The sequence below is a fragment of the Camelus bactrianus genome, chromosome 3 (assembly GCF_048773025.1).
Source record: "Camelus bactrianus isolate YW-2024 breed Bactrian camel chromosome 3, ASM4877302v1, whole genome shotgun sequence".
NCBI lineage: Eukaryota > Metazoa > Chordata > Mammalia > Artiodactyla > Camelidae > Camelus > Camelus bactrianus.
Window position 1 is genome coordinate 22,107,970 of NC_133541.1, and position 19,255 is coordinate 22,127,224.

Genomic DNA, 19,255 nt, shown 5'->3' on the forward strand with positions numbered 1-19,255 from the left:
AACGTCTCACCAGGTATTAAAATATTTTAACTTTTTAACATACATTTAGCTTATTGGGGTTTTTTTGTATGAGGGAATTACTTGCTAAACACAAAATCTTAAAGTTTATGACCATTACCTCCTAAGTCTCTAACTGAGGAAATAGCAAGCTATTTTTAGAAGAATGGATGAATCCAGTCTGTATGTTTGAACTTATTAAAATAATCAAGTTCTGAAAATCAGCTAACATTTAATTAAATTCAAATTTTAATATAACTTGATTGCCAAGATAAATGGAAAAAATTGCATCAGGAAAAATTAGTATTGAGTATTCATATGCAGATGAATGAAACTGGACTTCTACCTGATACCATATGCAAAGCTTAACTCAAATATGTCTTAAGACATAAATGTAAGAGCTAAAATTAAGACACAAAAACACACTAGGGAAAACCATAGGAATTGAAATTCATGATCTCAAATTATACAGTGGTTTCTTAGACATGACACTAAAAACACAAGAAGTAAAATAAAAATAGAAAGATTAATTGGACTTATTCAAAATGAAAATTTTTTGTGCTAAAAATGATTCCAACAAGAAAGTGAAGATGCATTTCTCAAAAAGATATGAATAGATAATAAACACATGAAATGATGCTCAATATCATTAGTTATTAGGGTAATGTGTATCAAAACAACGAGATACACTTTCACACCCATTAGTATGTCAATCACGAAAAACATGGAAAATAACAAGTGTTGATAAGGAAGTGGAGAAATTGGAGCCCTCGGTGGGAATGTAAAATGCAGCAACCGTGAAACACAGTCTGGCAGTTCCTCTAAGTTTTAAATATAAATTTACCATATAAAACAGCAATTCCAATTCAAGGGATATAAAAACTTGCATGTAAATGTTTGTAGCAACACTACTCGCAATAGTGAAAACAATTCAAATGTCCATCAACTGATGAATTAGGAAATAAAATGTTGTATTTGCCTACATAATATCACTTGGCAATAAAGCATGCGTGAAATGCTGCTACAATAGGTATGACCCTTGAAAATATTATGCTGAGAAAAAGAATCCAGTTAACAATAGATGATGTACACTATCATTGCATTGATCTCATAAACCCAAAATAAGCAAATCTCTAGAGACAGAAAATAGATTAGTGACTTCCTAGGCCTGGGAGGTGGGTTAGGAGGGATACTAAAGGAGTGATAACTAAAACCCAGGAAATAAAGAAGATGTCATCTCTGCAGAGGTTTCTTCTAGTCTGCATTTATAATATTGCTCCACTTCCCCATTCACTCTCTTTCATCAAAAACAGACGTTGTTTTTGTATCACAGAAAGACTTTGCTTTCTCCATGAAAGTATAACAAACTGATCACAGCACTAAAGTGTTTGAAAATTATAGCTCCATAACCCAAAAATGGAGATATTTGGGGGCATTCAGGAAACCTCATGTCATAGTGCATATGTCTTGCCCCTTTTAACATCATAAGGATTATAATCCCTTCGCTTTTCTTTATTTTATTTTTTTTTTTTAACATTTTTTGATGGGGAGGTAATTAGATTTTTATTCTTACTGAGGGGGAGGTAATTAGGTTTTCATTTATTTTAATGGAGGTACTGGGGATTGAACCCAGGACCTTGCACATGATAGGCACACACTCTTACCACTGATCTATACCCACCCCCAACCCTGCTCTGCATTTTTCTAAAGTTCTAGAAGTTGTTGTCTTCTACACTCCAGAATGAAGAAGGAAACATCAGGTACATTGGAACCCATGCCAAAATTTTCAGAAAATAGTACTGTTATTTATCCAAAATATTAATGGGAAGTAAAACTGAACATTTACATTAGTCTAAGAAAGCAGTGAATGAGATGAAGGTTCTCAGTGATTGCTTTTTATTAATTTACTAAAATTTCTGGTTCTAATTGTATTAAAATAGTTGATTTAGATTCTAATAAATTGAAACTGTGTATGTATATTGAATGATTCACACTGAATATCTAAAACAGAAATTATAAACTATTGAAGTAGATACCTGATTACTATTTTTAAGAAATAAAGGAATTCCAGTCAGTAAAAAGAAACTATTTTTCTATTTGGTGGATATTGCCTGTTTCAGTTCCTTGACTCACTAAATCCTTATGTTATCTTCCTGCATGTTGCAGAAAAAAAATAAATTTTTCCATATATAATTTTTCTAGGATGTATTTTTATCAACTGGAGAGAAATAGATTAACAGAAAGAAAATGGCAAGTATTTTGCAGATCTAGCCATTTTTACAATCCAGACTTGCATTTTGTAATGCTTTAGGTCAACTGCTGAGTCCTCAACATCTTTCTTAATAATGTGGGGACATCCCACACAACATCCACAAAAAGCATTTAAAATAAGGACAGGAAGTGATGGGGCCAGAAGGAGTAAAAACTCTTGGAAAGGGGAAAAAGTGACTTTTAACTTTACCTACCTCTTTCTACCTTTGTTTTTGAAAACCAAATGATAGACAAAAGAGCAAATAGAAAAGGTAATGAAATAAAAAGCTATTTAAGAGATTAAACAGACTTTTGTCAAAATGTTATAGATTTTGTATTTCTTATCATTAAGACTGGAAATTGTGTTTTTATTTTGCTTAAATCTGTAGCCTATTTTAATTTAATTAAAAACTTAGAAGTAATAGCAAGATAGTGCCTCTAAAATCTTTGACCTCCCAGGAAGGATGTACAATATAAGAAGTAGCCTTGATGCATAATATAAGAACTATCTTTTATTGTGATAATGAATAATGTTGCTACGAGCAATTTCGTTTAAATTTTCATTTAAAAATAAATGTGCCCTATTAACCTTGAAAAGCAGATTAAATTAATATGAATATTTCTTAATCATTATACATTTAACTAAAACTTTAATTAGATAGGCTCTAATAGTTCAAAGCCAATAGATTTTAGAAATAGTTCTCAAATGTTCAGCTTAATTTTCTTCAACATGGTGATTTGTATAAGAGTTCATGAAACTTTTGCTCTTGGAGCATTCAAGTAGGCTGGGTAGCTTCGGAAACCAAACAAGTATATTTTTTTCTTCATTTATTATTAAAGTATAAACTCTCTGTGAAAAGAAAAAGACACGAAAATTGCAGTGTTACACTGAAAAGCAAACCAAGATGGTCAGATAGCATGTTAAAAAGTTTAAAATGTTTAGATAAAAATACGAATGTTGATCTGCTTATTTACCAACCAGGACAGCCTGTCCATCTGGGAGAATAGGTAGCAGATGTAAACAAAAGGAGTAGCCTTCTTTTTTGTCCAAACAGCTAAAGAGGCAGCCTTTGAAAGGGCTAGTGATATTTGTATTATAATAATAGTAAGGTAAGGTTAGTAATGAAATATATATGTATATATATATATGTATGTATGTGTGTATGTGTGCATATATATATATAAAAATTTAAATCAGAATTAAGAACTTTTTTTTGCTTCTCACGTTACTTATTCATAAAACAAGTGAAAGTTTTGAAAATCTCCTTATATATTATACTTGGAGATAATTACACTTTTTTAATTGAAGTATAGTCTACTTACAATGTTGTGTTAATTTGTGGTGTACAGCATAGTGATTCAGTTATACATATATATATTCCTTTTCATATTCTTTTTCATTACAGGCTATTTCAAGATATTGAATATAATTCCCTGTACTATACAGTAGAAGCTTGTTATTTATCTATTTTATATATAGTATTTAGTTTCTGCAAATCCCAGACTCCCAATTTATCCCTTCTCACCCTTTTTCCCTCCATAGTAACTATAAGTTCGTTGTCTATGTCTGTGAGTCTGTCTCTGTTTCGTAAATAAGTTCATATGTGTCCTTTTCTTTTTTTTTTAAGATTCCACTTAAAAAAAGTGGAATCATATGATATTTTTCATTCTCTTTCTGGCTTACTTTGCTTAGTATAATGAGATCATTATACTGTTAAAGAAAAATTTTAGTTGGATTATAACATATCTGTAATTAGAAGTAAGAAATTAATTTTTCTAAAAAATTGAGATGGAACAACAATACTTGTAATATATTTAACAGTATATTCGTGTTTGGAACCCATACAACTAACACCAACCATGAAGAAAATGCACTTCTGATTAGGTTAATTTTTGGTCAGTAAATATCTAGATAAATGTTAAATATGAAAATATATTTTAATAGCTTATTATCAATATGCATATATAAATGATTTCTTAAAAATCAGTACTCTTCTATGTGACATCTTCATTTGTTTACAACAAACTAGTACTTAAATACGCTCTTAATACTTGTGTCTGATAATAGGACAAATGATGTTGCTTATGTTCAGTGATACAGTATAAATTTCAAATAAGAATACTACCACAAACATTTTTGCTAATAGCTTAGAAGGTATATAAGTATTTCTAATAGTTTGCATGACCTATAAAATCATGATATACCTAGCAACTAAAAAAATATATAAAATTTCATTTTATTAAAAACTTTTGATTATTTGGTTATTATGGCAGGTCTACTATGAGTGTATAGAATACTATCAGGCAGAAAATATCTAATACAATTTTGAGATAGATTTAAAAGGTTAGAAATTAAAGGCCTAGATTTTAATACTTCATCCATATCCAGTATCAAGCAGTCATTGTCTGAATTATATTTCAAATGCTCAAACTGCCAAGCATCCAGGAATGAGATAAAAGTATAATCCAACTTTCAACTATTATCAGGAAAGTTGAAAGGAATTTGATTTGATGACAGGATTGGAATAGAATACCATGCAATGGTAGTGACCAAAATTAGTTTCTCAGATGCAATGACATTTAGCAGAAATATGTGGAGAATAAGTTGAAACTTGTTAGAACAGAAAGACATTTAAAATGTAGGAGATGTAATGTAAGAATAGATTGGTAATTCCTGTTTCAAAATGATTTTAAGTCAATATAGAAAGCTTATTTCTGGATTCTCTCCTTTCACTGACCATAAACTAGAACTTGTTTTATTTCTGTACTATGCTATATTAGTCCCAGTGTGATATGTAATGAAATAGTCTCATGCCTATTTCATGGCTTTTAATATGTATTGCTGATAATGCTTAGTCTTTTATAAGCAAATTGCTTAGAGTTAACACTTTATTGTATTGAAATTCAGAGAACTAATTAAGGATTAATTATATAAGTATAAAAAGAGATTTTTTTTCTAATACAATTGAATTTTTCCTTACCATAGTTTTCATTGTTCAGTCATTTAACCATATGAAGATAAAAAAGAAAAAAAAAACTTTTAAAACTATTTCAATCATTGCCTGTTATTACATGTTTTTAAGTGTTTTTATCCAAGTTTTAATATATATTCAGCATTTCAGTTATATAAACATTTTAGCATTATCAAACTTTGATTTCTCAAACTCATGATATAAAGCACGTTACTTAGCTTGGTCTTTCCATTAGGTAAAAGTACTTAGAACTTAACCTTTTGAATCATTTCCACTCCTTCCTATCATGCATAAATTCTAATTATGGGGAAATTATTTGTTGTTTTTCAGTCTCTGGATTTTGCACCTTATATTGTACAAAATCCATAATACCATACATTCAAAATAATGTTGATAGCAGAAGAATCTAAACTTCAATAAATACATTGTAAATGCTTCCACAGATTCCTTGTAAAAGCTGCTTATTATGGAGTATACACGAGCTTCCGAAATCTAAAATGCAGTGAAGGCCAAAGCATATTTGTCTGTAAAGGTCAGATAAGATATTCTGTACATATGTTTAAGTAAAATATTAAATTTACATAGAAAATAGACTTTATGTATTGTTTTAGTTACTATAATGCATGCTTTTATGACAACTATTCAATTTTACCAGTTTATAAATAAGAACTTTATCTCGGTCAACATTTCAAGTCTACTGTACCTAAGCAGTCACCTTTCTGTCATATTATGCTTCTGGAGTCCAGGTTGCTTGTTGTGGACTTGTCAACCCCTAGATCTCGTGGTACCAGCTGGTGCAGTGGAGTAAAGTGTATGTAGCAGAACAGTGCTTTCCTAAAGCTTTCTCCTGGAATTAGCGGTCAGCACTATGTCTTGCTCTCTAAGGCTGAGAACTAACTGCATGGCCACGCTATATACTAGAGGGAATGGGAAGACAATCTGATTGCACAGCCCCTTTGAGAGACACGTCTCTTTTACGAAAGAGCAAGCACAAATTTTTGTTAGGCAGAAAAATGTCTCTTCCACGGGTTCTGTTAAATTATGCATACCACTACTTAATTTTTTTTCTATTTTCTATTTTAACTCACAACCAGAATTGTGTTTCACAAGCTACGACATTTAAGAATATTCTTTGTTGTGGCATTTGTGTGTGTGTATTGTTGTTGATGGTTGTTTAAATAAATGAGAAAAGTAACATTTTTCTTCTCATCTTATTTGTAAGAGATTAAAATGACAGTAAGTTCTCTCTCCTCTCTCCTCCAATTGAAGGGGCCCTTTTGTAGATCTATCTACTACATTTGTAGATCAGTCTCTCCAGGATCCCAGGAAACCTCTCTTTTGAATGCAGCAATTGCAGATTTTACCAGGTCCCTAGGATAAGCAGTATACACTTAGGGTTGAACATTGCATGTGGATACATCAATAGCATGCGTTTGTCAAAAGGGGCAAACTTCCAGTTATAAGATAAATAAATGTGAGGGATATAATGTACAACATGATGATTATAGCTAATGCTGTTGTATGATACATAGGACAGCTGTTAAGAGAGTAGCTCCTGAGAGTTCTCATCACAAGGAGAATTTTTTCTTTTCTTTTCTTTTATTGTATCTGTATGAGATGATGGACATTTAACTAAACCTATTGTAATCATTTCACAATATATGTAAATCAAACCATCATATTGCACACCATAAATTTATATGGTGATGTATGTTAGTGATTTCTCAATAACACTGAAAAAAAAAAAGAATTGGGTAAAAATTTTTAAGTGTCATGTTTGCTAACATATTAATATCACTAATAGTATATGATTTGTCTTTTTAAAGATGGTGAGGTTCTTTTCTAATTTTTTTCTCAGTGGTTTAGGATTTGGATTTCTTATCTTCCTGTTCATTTTTATGTTTATTTGTTGTTGTCAAGGAGCACAAACATCATTTGTATTTCTTGATAGATAATAAACAAAATATGTACATTTACCTTCTCTCCTCTCCTTTGCCTGGCCAGAATCTAAACAGAAGGTTAGCAGGAAGCAAGCAGGGGAAGCAATGAGCAGGAAGAAAGAGGAGCAGAAGAATAAAGACCCGTTTAATCATAGCAAACTTCCAGCCTGAAGCAGGTCCAAACTGTTCAAGGGGAAAATATTTAATGATAAATCAAATTTAGCATTTTGAATAATATCTTGGTTTGAACATTCTAATTACTGAATTGCAACTGCTTTATGATTTAAAGTTGCTGGAAGGTTTCTGACTTCTAGTTAGAAAAATATCAAACACCAAACCACTTTAAAAATAAACTTGAAAATCAGACATATATATATAAATGCACTGAAGATCTACTAAGACAGAAACTAACTGAGGAGACAAGGCTTTAGAGAAGTGAGAAATACGAGTGAACTGGGCATTATGCAGTTCTTTCCCTGTGAAGCACTAGGGGAACAGAGATTTAGAAGCTGAGCAGATTCCAAAAGTTATTTTGTGTATTGCAGAATTAATAATTAATTAATATTCTTTGAGGTCACTAAGGACACGCAGTCTGGTAAATACCTTAAACTTTCAGTGGGGACATTTAAAGACTAAAACTTACAGTAAAGAAAAGAAACGAAAAGTCTTAGACTTGAATTAGTTGAATATCTCATTGGAATTAGTATCCTACCTACCATCAGAGTCAAATGTAACCAACTCTGGAAAAAAGATAACATAGCTCAAGTTATATTTGAAACTTTCCTATATCTCCCTTTTGATCAAAAATTCTAAGTATAGTATCATGCAGTAATAAATGAGTGAAAGGCAAATGAAACAGTAAATAACAGAAACAAACTGAGAATTCAAAGATTTAAGAATTAACATATTCTGGTCTTTGGAAAGTAAAAACTGTTATTATGTTCAAGAAAATGAAAATGGTCATTACAATAATGTTTATAATACCCTAATCTGGACACAACTCAAATGTTCATTAAGAAAAAGATGTATATATTATTTGTGATGTTTTCATAAAATTGAACATTACTTAGCAATGAAAACGAATATGCTGATTCTCCATGAAGCAACATGATAAAAACTTTTGCATATAAAATCTTGTGAAAAAAGTCACCCACAAAGGAGTACATAAAGTGTGATTTCATTTACATAACTTTTATTAAAAGAAAAAACAAATCCATGGTCTTGGAGATTAACATAGTGATTGAAGCGAGTGATATAATCTGCTACCTAGTCCCTGCAATCTGTGAATGCAACTTCAACTTGAAAAAGGATCTTTAAGATGTAATTACTAACTACTATATATAAAATAGATAAACAACAAGTTTCTTCTGTATAGCACAGGGAAGTATATTCACTATCTTGTAGTAACTTATAATGAAAAAGGATATGACAATGAATGTATGTATGTATATGTATGACTGAAACATTACACTGTACACCAGAAATTGACACATTATAAACTGACTATACTTCAATTAAAAAAAAAAAGATGTAATTAAATTAAGGATCTCAAGATGAAATCATCCTCAGTTATCCAGTTGGATCCTAAATCCAAAGACAAGCATCGATATAAGAGACACACTGAGAAGAAACACAGAGGGAAAAAAGACATGTGAAGATGAAGGCAGAGATTAGAGTTATGCAGCCACAAACAAAGGAATGCCAGGGGCCCTCAGGCTGAAAGAGGCAAGAGCTAAAGCTCCCCTAGACCTCTAAGGGAATACAGCCCTGCTGGCATCTTAGTTTCAGACTTCTGATGTCATAATGTCTTCCATTTACAGTAACATTGTATATGTATGAGCAATTTTTTTTTTATTTCTATTCTTTTTAAAGGTTGTTTTAAAACAACACAAATTTCTTTGGTAATACAGGGCAAAGGAATTGAATTAGATGAGAGAAGCTCTTTAATCCCTTTACCATTTATCTGCATTTTAAACAGAATTAGTTATAGCAGATAGGACTATATTACAGAGAATTTTAAAATTAATACTGTCCTATATATGGAGTAAATTGAAATTATAGAAATGGAGAAGAAATGAAATATATATTTTTCCTTTTCTGACATCTAATATTTTTAATATACTTCATTCTCCAGAATCAGCCTGTAATAGCTATTTTCAGCAAGTTTTCCGTATAAAAAGATGGGAAAGTTGGCTCAATCAATTCAATTCCTCAGTAAAAATCTCCAAGCTCATTTTAACCCAAACTGAGGTATCTATCTTTGACCAGTTAATAGATTATGGTACTATCTTCTGATTATGTTAATATGAATTTTATTTGAAAAGTAAGGCCAGGACTGAACTTTGACATAAAGAACTCATGCTTAAATACTTCCAGAGAATAGGGTCAATCCTAGTATGATATACGGGATCCCTTTGCACATCAGTACAAACAGGAATAAACAGTTCTGACTTTGTAGAAAAAACAATTTATCTTCTTTTTAAGAATACAGAAACTATTGTTGATAGAAATATGAGTAAGCATTTTAGGAAAGAGAAAACCCAAAAGGCAAGAAAGAAATGCTCGTATTTATTATTAACCTGAAAAATACAAATAAGAACAATGGGATTTCCTTTTATACCACGTTAGGCTGAAAAAAATTAGAAAACTGAATAATGTCAATTGGTAGGAGATGGGATTTGGGTTATCTAGTATTCTTCATGGACTGCTGGCTGAGTCTAGATTGATGTGTAGCCATTTTCATGAGTAATCTGGCACTACTTAGGTAACTTAAATATCTGTATAAACTGTAACTCAGATATTCTGTTCTAGCTATATGTCCCAGAGAAATGTTCACACTGCTCTGAAAGGGGAAGTGTATAAGGATGTTCATATTAATATGCTGCCATTACTAATGTGTGCGGAGTAATGTGTGGATACTGTTGTGTTGATGAAGAGTTAGTGATCTGTCTATCATGAGGAAAATTACCAGGTAAAACATGTAGATGTATGTCATCTAGGTAAGTGCTATGCAGTAATTAGAAGCAATAGGCTAAATGTACAATAGCAACATGATTTCTCCAAAAGTCATAATACTGACTGAAAAAAAGTAAGAAACAGAGTAAAATATGTAAGAAACCATTTCTGCAAAGTTAAAAGCACACATACACAAAAAAGCAACAAAAATGTCAAGAAAAAATACAGACGAAAAGATGAACTTTAAGCACATTAGAATAATTGCCTATGGGAAGGAGTTAATGAGGTAATAAATGGGGACAAATGGGATAGATAAAAAGCAGAGAGACAGATAAAGAGGAGGGCTCCATATGGACCAGAGATGATACTGTGCCCAGAGCTATCAAGTCTGGCAATATCCATCAGCACTCCACATCTAAGGTTACAAAAAGGTTTAACTGACCAGCCAGTAAGAAAATCATTAAGTATCCTTCAGAATTGTGTGATGAAGACTGCTGAGTCAGGAAGTATATGGGAACAGATAATCATCACCACAGGGGGAAGAAAAAAAAAAAAGGAATAGACTACATGTAGAATATTCTTGAATTTGATGCCATATAAAAATGGGAGGTTTGGTATTCCAAAGCATCTCTAACTATGTTTCTCCAATATATGTTATGAAATTCTGTACTTCTTTTGCATTATTTGGGTTTTATGACTAAACTATGACAAATTGTAAAGCAATGATAACTTTTAATTTTATAGGAATCATAAATGTATATATCCATTTCTCCTCTGCATTCTAAGGAAAAATCCTCTAAATTAGTATGCTTTTTTTAGAGATCCAAAGGTATTATTTAACACAGGAACTATTTTTGCTTTATGGAGAGAAGAGCTATTTCATTGAAGGACCATTTCTGTTCACCATCTGTCCTACAAAACACAGGACTTCAGGCTCCTCAAGGACACATCTTTCCCCGTTCATAGTATTAGTTTTGATTCCTGTTACTGTTGATATTACAGGCTATCAATATTTTTATTTATTTATTAGCTAAGTCATTTAATTCAAAGAATATTAGTAGATGTAGGGTTAGATATTTGAATTAGAATTAATAGAATGTCATACAATGTAGAGTTGCTGTATAAACAAGCAATTCCACTCCTAGGTATACACCCAAGAGAAATGAAAATACATGTCCACAGAAGGACATGGACACAAATGTTTATTGAAGCATTATTCATAATAGCCAAATAATGGATACAATGTAAATGACCATCAACTAATGAATGGATGAACAATATGTGGTATAGCTAGCTATAGTGGGATATTACTCAGCCATAAAAGGAAATACAGTATTGATGCATGCTACAATAAGGATGAAACTTAAACACATTGTGCTGAGTGAAAGCAGCCAGACACAAGATGTCACTCATTGTATAATACCATTTATGTGAAATGTCCAGAATAGACAAATCTGTAGAGACAGGAAGTAGGTTAATATTTGTCAGGGGCTTGAGAAACAGGAGGGAGATACTGGGAGTTACTTATAGCGACCTTATAATAGGTCATACCCAATCTTTTTTTTTAATTAATTAATTCATTTATTTATTTATGGTGGGGGGAGGTAATTAGGTTTATTTATTTATTTATTTATTTTTAGAGAAGGTACTGGGGATTGAACCCAGGACCTCATGCATGCTAAGTATGCACTATCTCTCCGCCTCATACTCATTCTTTTTGTGGTAAGCAAAATATCTTAAAATTAGGCAATGGTAATGGATGTATAACCCAATGAATATACTAGAAAATACTACATTGCTCACTTTAAAAAGATAGACTTTATGGTACATGAATTTTATCTCAATAAAGCTATTTTTAAATAATTTTATATGTACTCCTTTGAAATTTCCTTGAAAAAAATTATCTTATTTTGTTCCTATTCCACCAATTAGTACATAATATTTTTGCACATAACAAATTATAAGTGTTTAAAAATATGTGAATAAAATATGTCTAGCAGAGGAAATTTGTTTTGAAAGGCCTTTTCTAGGATCTTTGTATTTACTTTTCAAGGCAGGTTAGAATTCTTATGCCTGTGAACATCCCTGCTATTTCTTGTTTTCTTCCAGTATCTTCATGATCATCATTGTGATGATCTTCAGTATTATAGCTCCAAAGTGTTACAAATTCTCATGAAGTTTGCTAAACTCTTTATAGGAATTATTACCTAATTTATTCCTGAGAAACTCTATTTGACGTAGGTTGCCTTATATGAAAATTTTAGATCAGAAAACTGAGGCTTTGAATGTTTTAAGTTACCCAAGATCAGCTGAATAGTAGATGAGTCAGTACCCGAATCCAGGTGAATTTAATACTAGAACAAGAATTCTGAAAACTTTTCCTACATTGTCTACAAAATTAATTAAATAACATGGGTCTTGTTAGACATATAGACACACCCAAACATCTGTGTAGCCTATGAATTTTGCAATATTTACTTTAAAAGTTACCTTTTTACTTAAATGCATTCTCATTCTTCAGAAACATAATATTAGCTATCTTGCTAGGTTATCTTTTGCCCATTTATTGTTATTCAATATATTTTCAGAAACCATTATCAGTAAAAAATGCTGTTCTTTTTATAAATATTGGATTTCTCAAACAGCATATCCTCAACAATTTAACCAATTTAAAAACACCAATCCAACGTAAGTTAAAATCATAGACAAATGTCTCTGAGTTAATATCTCTGCGTTACAGAAGTAAGTGATGGCTATTCTTTCTGGTTTTAATCAGCAGTGTCAGTGACAGTGTTAAAAATGCAACTGCTAATTTAGTAAAGAGTTATCACTAGATACCATGCAGGCACCAAACAAGAGAAAAAGCAATTAAAGTTTGTTAAAAATAGTTTTCAGTAGATTTCTCTAATTCATTTCAGTAGAATAAGGAATGTACTTAACATTGTTTTTTGTCTTATTTTAGAAACAATTTATTATAGAAGACGGAGTTTAAAAAAAAAATAGTCAAGAAGTGTGTGATCTCCCCATGAGTAACAAGCCAATTTTTCTTAAGCTCTTTTAGAATGTGGAATAATTTTCTTCTTCAAGCTAATACCCAGTAAGGAATTATTTCTAAAATATGTAGTACACACATATGAGTCCCCAAATTCTTACGTTTGTGGATTTTCTTATTGGCCAAAAAAGAAAGGCATATTATTTCCTCAACTCAAAAGAATTAAGCTCAAATACACAGCAAGCTGGGCAACGTGGAGAGCTACCATGGCTTAGATTTAAAGCAAATGTATATTTTATACCTATGGGACCCATTTGTGATAATATCACCTGGGCATAACTAAGCATTTTTGACTTCCTATTAAAAAAAATCATGTCTATAACTAGATTTTATTTCATTGATCCATCCTATTATATTATTGCAATGTGGTTTTTGGCATGTCTATACATTATCATGTAGATATCTTTCCAATTATTTCTGTAGATAAAACTCCTAAAATAGGACCTGTAGAATTATTGGATCAAATAACATAAGGAATTTTAAAGCTTTTAATAAAAATTGCTAAGTTGTCTTAAAATTTCAATACTGTTTTGCATTCAGTTCTTCAATGTGTGAGACTTCTTTTTCCCTCACAATAGTGCTAAAATTTGATGTTAATGTTAGCCAATTTAATTATCAGCAAATATCCTTTATGAGCGTCTTCATAGCTATTCATTTGAATTCTACAGGACTATGTCCTTTGTTTATATTTATTTAACTTTTGCATTTTCTTCTTTGTGTATGTGAATTGCTTCTACAATGTCATTAATAGATTGATTTTTTGTTGTTGTTTATTTTGTTTTTTGGCAGCGTGCTATGGGTAAAGGGTATATGCTTTGGTATTAGAGAGTTATCAGTTCAAATCCCAGCTCAGTTAGTTAATAGGTGACTTTGAACATGATAATGCATGCAGCTTATGTAATAGTAGCATAATAGGATTGATAGATCTATATTAATACTGATACAAATCACTAAGATATTGTATCCAGTTAGTTATGAATGTCTCTTATAGTATAAAAGCAAACCTTTTACACATACAAATATGTTTCCCTTAATTCATAAACAAGGAAGCTTAATTTGTCTGTTTATATTTAGCATTGGGAGAGAGAGAGACGTATAGTCTGTAACAATATTGAATCACTGTGCTGTACACCTGAAACTAGTGTAATACTGTAAACCAACTGTGCTTCAATAAAATAAACCTAACAAAACAGTAATGGGGTACTCTAAATGATTCTTCTCACTGACAAGTTCCCTTAAAATGATGTGAAGCATCTAAAGATAGAGGAATTATAATCAATTATGACAGAACAGTTCCAAAGATTCTTTGTGAAACTGGGCATAAGTAGAATGGCTCTGGGGCATTAGAAATATGTGGCTGAGGCTGTGTGAATACCTTTTCCGTGGAACCCAGCACTTCTCTGGGATGCAAAGAAATCTGAGATTAATCAGAAATTCTAACTATATCTTAAATATTCGATTCTCATAGTGAATTGTGGCAGTCAAACAATGTATTCAGTGTGTTGTAGGAAGTAGATAGGGATAAATAGCTATGAAATAAAAGCTGCACTTCATGGAGCACACTTTTGACCCTTTGGAGAGTCCCATAAATAACCAAGAAGTGGGCAGAGACTTGTTCTTATATTGGAGGAATTATGGAGCTAGCAAACATTTAGGTAACAAAGATTTTTTAAAGGAAATTTTGTATGAATTATTACTTATCCTTTTCTTTATATGTTGTTATATGCTCCACATTCAAAGCTAGTAGAAATATTCTGCTATATTTATTTTCAATACATCTGTAGGTTTATTCACCTATGTTAAGTGTTTGATTTGTTTTATTTTAAGGGGGGAGAAAATAAAAAAAAACTACAGTTGAAAAACCAGGTGGAAGATGAGTTTAAAAAAGCACTCTTCAAGAATGGTCCTTACTTGGAAATGGCATCTAATATCAGAAAGAGGTGAATCAACTTAAAAAGATAGGGGGATTAGCAGTGGGACCAAGCAGATACGGCCATGTCCTCAGTGGCTAGTGACACCCTAGGAAGACAGGGGAGTGTCATATGAAGAAGATTGTCCACAGTAGCTTCCTGTTTCTTATATTGTTTATGTTCATTGCAGCCAAGACAGTGTGCTCTGTTCATCCAGGCAGTGAAACCACATCTGTAATTAAGGTATCAGTAGGACAAGCTGATATTTCTCTGTCAAATCTTTTTGTCTCATCGTGTTTCCCCTTCTCAGCTAATGAATACTTTATCTTTGATACCTTTTGCTTTTTTTCATGTTCTACATTTAACCTATCAGCAATTACTGTTGGTTCTATCTTCAAAATATACCAAAAGTTGACCACTTCTCACCACCTGCATAGTTAACACCTTGTCCGGGCTACTGTAATAATCTTCAGTCTCATCTTCCTCTTGGGTCTTTACCACATTCTGTTCTACTCAGCACAAACAATTAGTGATCTTTTCGAAAGGTAAGCCACAGCAGTCCACTCCCCTGCTTCAACCCTCCGATGACTTCCTGTCTCGTAGAGAATTAAACTTAATTTTTTAAAAACAACGTAGGAATCCCTCCAGGCTCTGACCCACAGTTGCATCATTTCGTCTTTGATTCTTGTACCACTGTTTTCTCTCTTGCTCAGTAGAAGTCAGTTGTGCTGGCTGCCTTGCTTTTCCAGCATCACCAAGTATGTTCCAACCTAATGGACTTCACTCTTACTAGCCCATGTGCCTCGAAAGCTCTTTCCTCAGAGACCTACAGAGCTTGACCACTCTCTAAGATTCTGGACAAATTTTACCTTTTCAGTAAAGCCATCCCTTTTATACTACTTAAAACTGAATGCCTTCTTTAGACTACAGACTCCTCAGTCCTCCCACCTGCTTCACTTTGTTTCATAACAATTTTAATTAAGGCATTTCTTTCAGAATTGTCTGTACAATCCTAATGGAATGTAAGTTCTATCAGGGCAATAATTTTTTTTTTTCTAATTTGTTCTGTGCTGTATTCCTGTTGCCTAGAACACTTGTCTTTAAATTGGTTGGGCTCAACAAGCATTTGTCAAATAATAATAATAGCTAACACTTTTTAGCTCATACTGTGTGCCAGGCCCTGTTGTAAGTACTTGACACAATATAAGTTATTGAAAATTAATGAATGTGTGAAATTATTGAAAATTAGTGCATGATTTTGTGTACATTTTAAGCTTTAATCAAATTGTAAGTTCTCATTATCTGAAGTCATCTGTTGTCTTTCATGTTATAAATATAAACAAAAAGTTGTTTCCTAAATGTACAAATATATCCTTTAATCATTAGTCCTGACACAAGTACTTCGTTACAACAATTGGAAGGAATATTTTATTTCCATATAAAAATGCATTTCAGTGTAAATGAATGGAATGATTAATATTGCTGTACACTTCCTTCTGCTTTGATAACAAAGATAGGTAATAAAGATAAACATAATTTTCATTCTCATTACATGTTCATCATGATCCTTACCAGAAACACATAAAAATGAAGCAGTCACTATCTGAACCACTGATGGTCACCTTGGCAGAGGGAGGAGAAAATTGGAGAGGGATGTAATCCATCTTAAAGCTGACGGCAGAACATGCCACAGACTATTAACATTTATGTGTCATTGCCAGAGTAAGTAATGTGGTCATATCTGACCTCAGGTGGTTGGGGAAGAGTCATCCTGTCATGTGCCCAAAGGGAGAAGTGTCAGACTGCTTGTGGTCAGTGCTAATGCTAATAACAAAGTTTATTTTCACAATTGAATAAACTATCGTATTTATATTTTAAAAGATGGATTCAGAACCATGTCATTATTTTCACATGAAGTTTTTCTGGTTAGTAGCATTTATTGTCAAGTGAGATTTTATCACATATTTTACTATATCAATTCGATGTGTCAGTTGTTTCTAAATAAGAGTGGGGAACAAGACAACACTACATCAATAGTATATTACACTTAAAGAGTATGCCTTCTTTTTTTAAAGGTAATAAATAAGTACAAGGACTTGAAGGATTTATTTAAAACAAGCTATTATATATAAGCTAGATAGATGATAGACACAAAATATTACATTGTGTATATTAAAATATACACAAAAGGTAGTCCAATTATGTCAATTAATGAATTTTGGTATCATATTTTACATTAGTTGGTAGAGTTTATGGAATAACCACTGTTAACTACTTTTGCTTAAACATCTAAAATATTATACTTGTTTTTAAGTTTTATATAACATCCAAAATAATAATTTTTTTTTCCTTGGGGTATGGGTTCTCTGAATTATAATTACGAGGAAAGCAACAGAAGTTATTATGTTTTTTATAGAAAATTTCCTGTTTTTTGTAGTTGAAATTATATTACAGAAGTTCAATCCTTGACATATTTTGATTTAGTATGTTAGAGTATATATATTTTTCTGCTGTGATTTTTCCATATGTATTACAAGTACTGTCATGTTGATTAATAAGCAATTCTAAGGAAAAATATATGGCATCTTATGAGAGCCTTTTTAAACAAATCATTGGTCTCTACCTTAAAATCATATACAGGGACATTTTATTAGTCACACTTTCATTTTTTAAAAGAATGAAAAAAACTATTTGAGAATAGATGAAAAACTCTTGCAGAATGTTTTCAAATCAATCTATAATACATGAAAGCTAATTTAATCCAGGAAGTCACAATATATTTGTATATTTACCATAATTATTTCAGCTCCTTTTTGATCAAGTCCCTTTTGTTTTGTTTTGTTTGAATAGTTTGTATTAAGTGTTGGTGAATTTTTGATGCAACAGCACATTTAATTTTGTGTAAAAATATAACTCAATAAGTGTTCATTCATCTGTGTAATGTTTATTCTAGCAGGCTTTTGAGGCAAAAAAATAGAAAAATGAAAGAAATAGGCCCTGTTTTATGAAGCACTGAGGGTGGTAGATAAAGAAAAAAATGTCAGTAATTTACAATATGAACTGCACGCCATGTTAAAGAGAAACACAACATGCTGCATAGGAATAGGGTGAAGCGAGTTGTTGTGATAGAGCCAGCACCAGACTTAGACTGATGGCGATCAAGGAATGAAAGGGAAGCAACTGATGAAATGAGGTTTAAGAAATTGTAGAGGAACATCATAGGAGGAAACAGAAGTATGTACAAATCAGTCAAGTTATAAGAAAGCATTGTTATTTTAATTTCTAACGTTAAGAGCTGAACCAATTCAGAGAAGGCAGGGTGGAGAATCCTTACCTGAAGATCCTTTTATTGCATGAATATTAGTCAACTTTGGTGGCTCAGAAGAATTCTCCTACCTCTGAGGACCATCTCTCTGGGGTACATATTCAGATTCTCCAACAGCTGGGTTTGTCCTGTGCGTCACTGGTCCTTGGCTTATTTGAGGGGGCCAGAGGTGTTTAGTTTACTGAAACTGAGATGTTCACATTTTCTTTTTACTAGGGATTTGAAGTGAAAAAATGTAAGTCAATCTCTGAGCTCCTTCTTCTTGCTTACATGAATTCAGAAAGGAAAAAAAAATTACATTATGAAACAGCATGTATGGTAAACAAAGAATGGGAAAGGAGAGATGATAAATTTTGAAGACTTTGGCCTCCCAGTCACTATCTCTTCCTCAGGCCCACTGCGTATTGGACTGGTTTACTCAAGATAGTTTATTCTAAATGTAACCTAAAAGCTGTAACAAAGCACATGAAAAATAACTTTTTCCAAAAAAAACCCCCCAAAAAACCAAAACTGTGAGAAATTTTAAGATCTGTGTTTAAATTAAGGAATAGTACTAACTTTTTTTTTCAAAATGGATATCCAGATCTGGAGAAAGCAGTATTCATTATTTTCAATTATGTCTACAAATTAATACAGAGTTAAGCACTCTGTATTCAGCCACCATGAAAGATTTATGATTTTTCCCAAGAGTTAATTTCATTTAATTCTAAGAGCTGACCTCTCTTAATTTATTTCCTGCTTTTCATATTCTGAAACATTAATTTAAAAAGTTAAGCCACATTTAAACTATTGAGAGATAAAATAAATTACATGTGTAAGATAGAGTAGAATGAAGAAAATAAAATATAACAGCC

General features: G+C 31.8%; 1 non-coding gene across 1 annotated transcript; it reads right to left on the bottom strand.

Moving 5' to 3' along the window:
* Positions 1-1,605: 1,605 nt before the first annotated feature.
* TRNAD-AUC (transfer RNA aspartic acid (anticodon AUC)) lies at positions 1,606-1,679 on the bottom strand. The gene has a single exon. It is a non-coding gene; the product is annotated as a tRNA-Asp (tRNA).
* Positions 1,680-19,255: the final 17,576 nt, after the last annotated feature.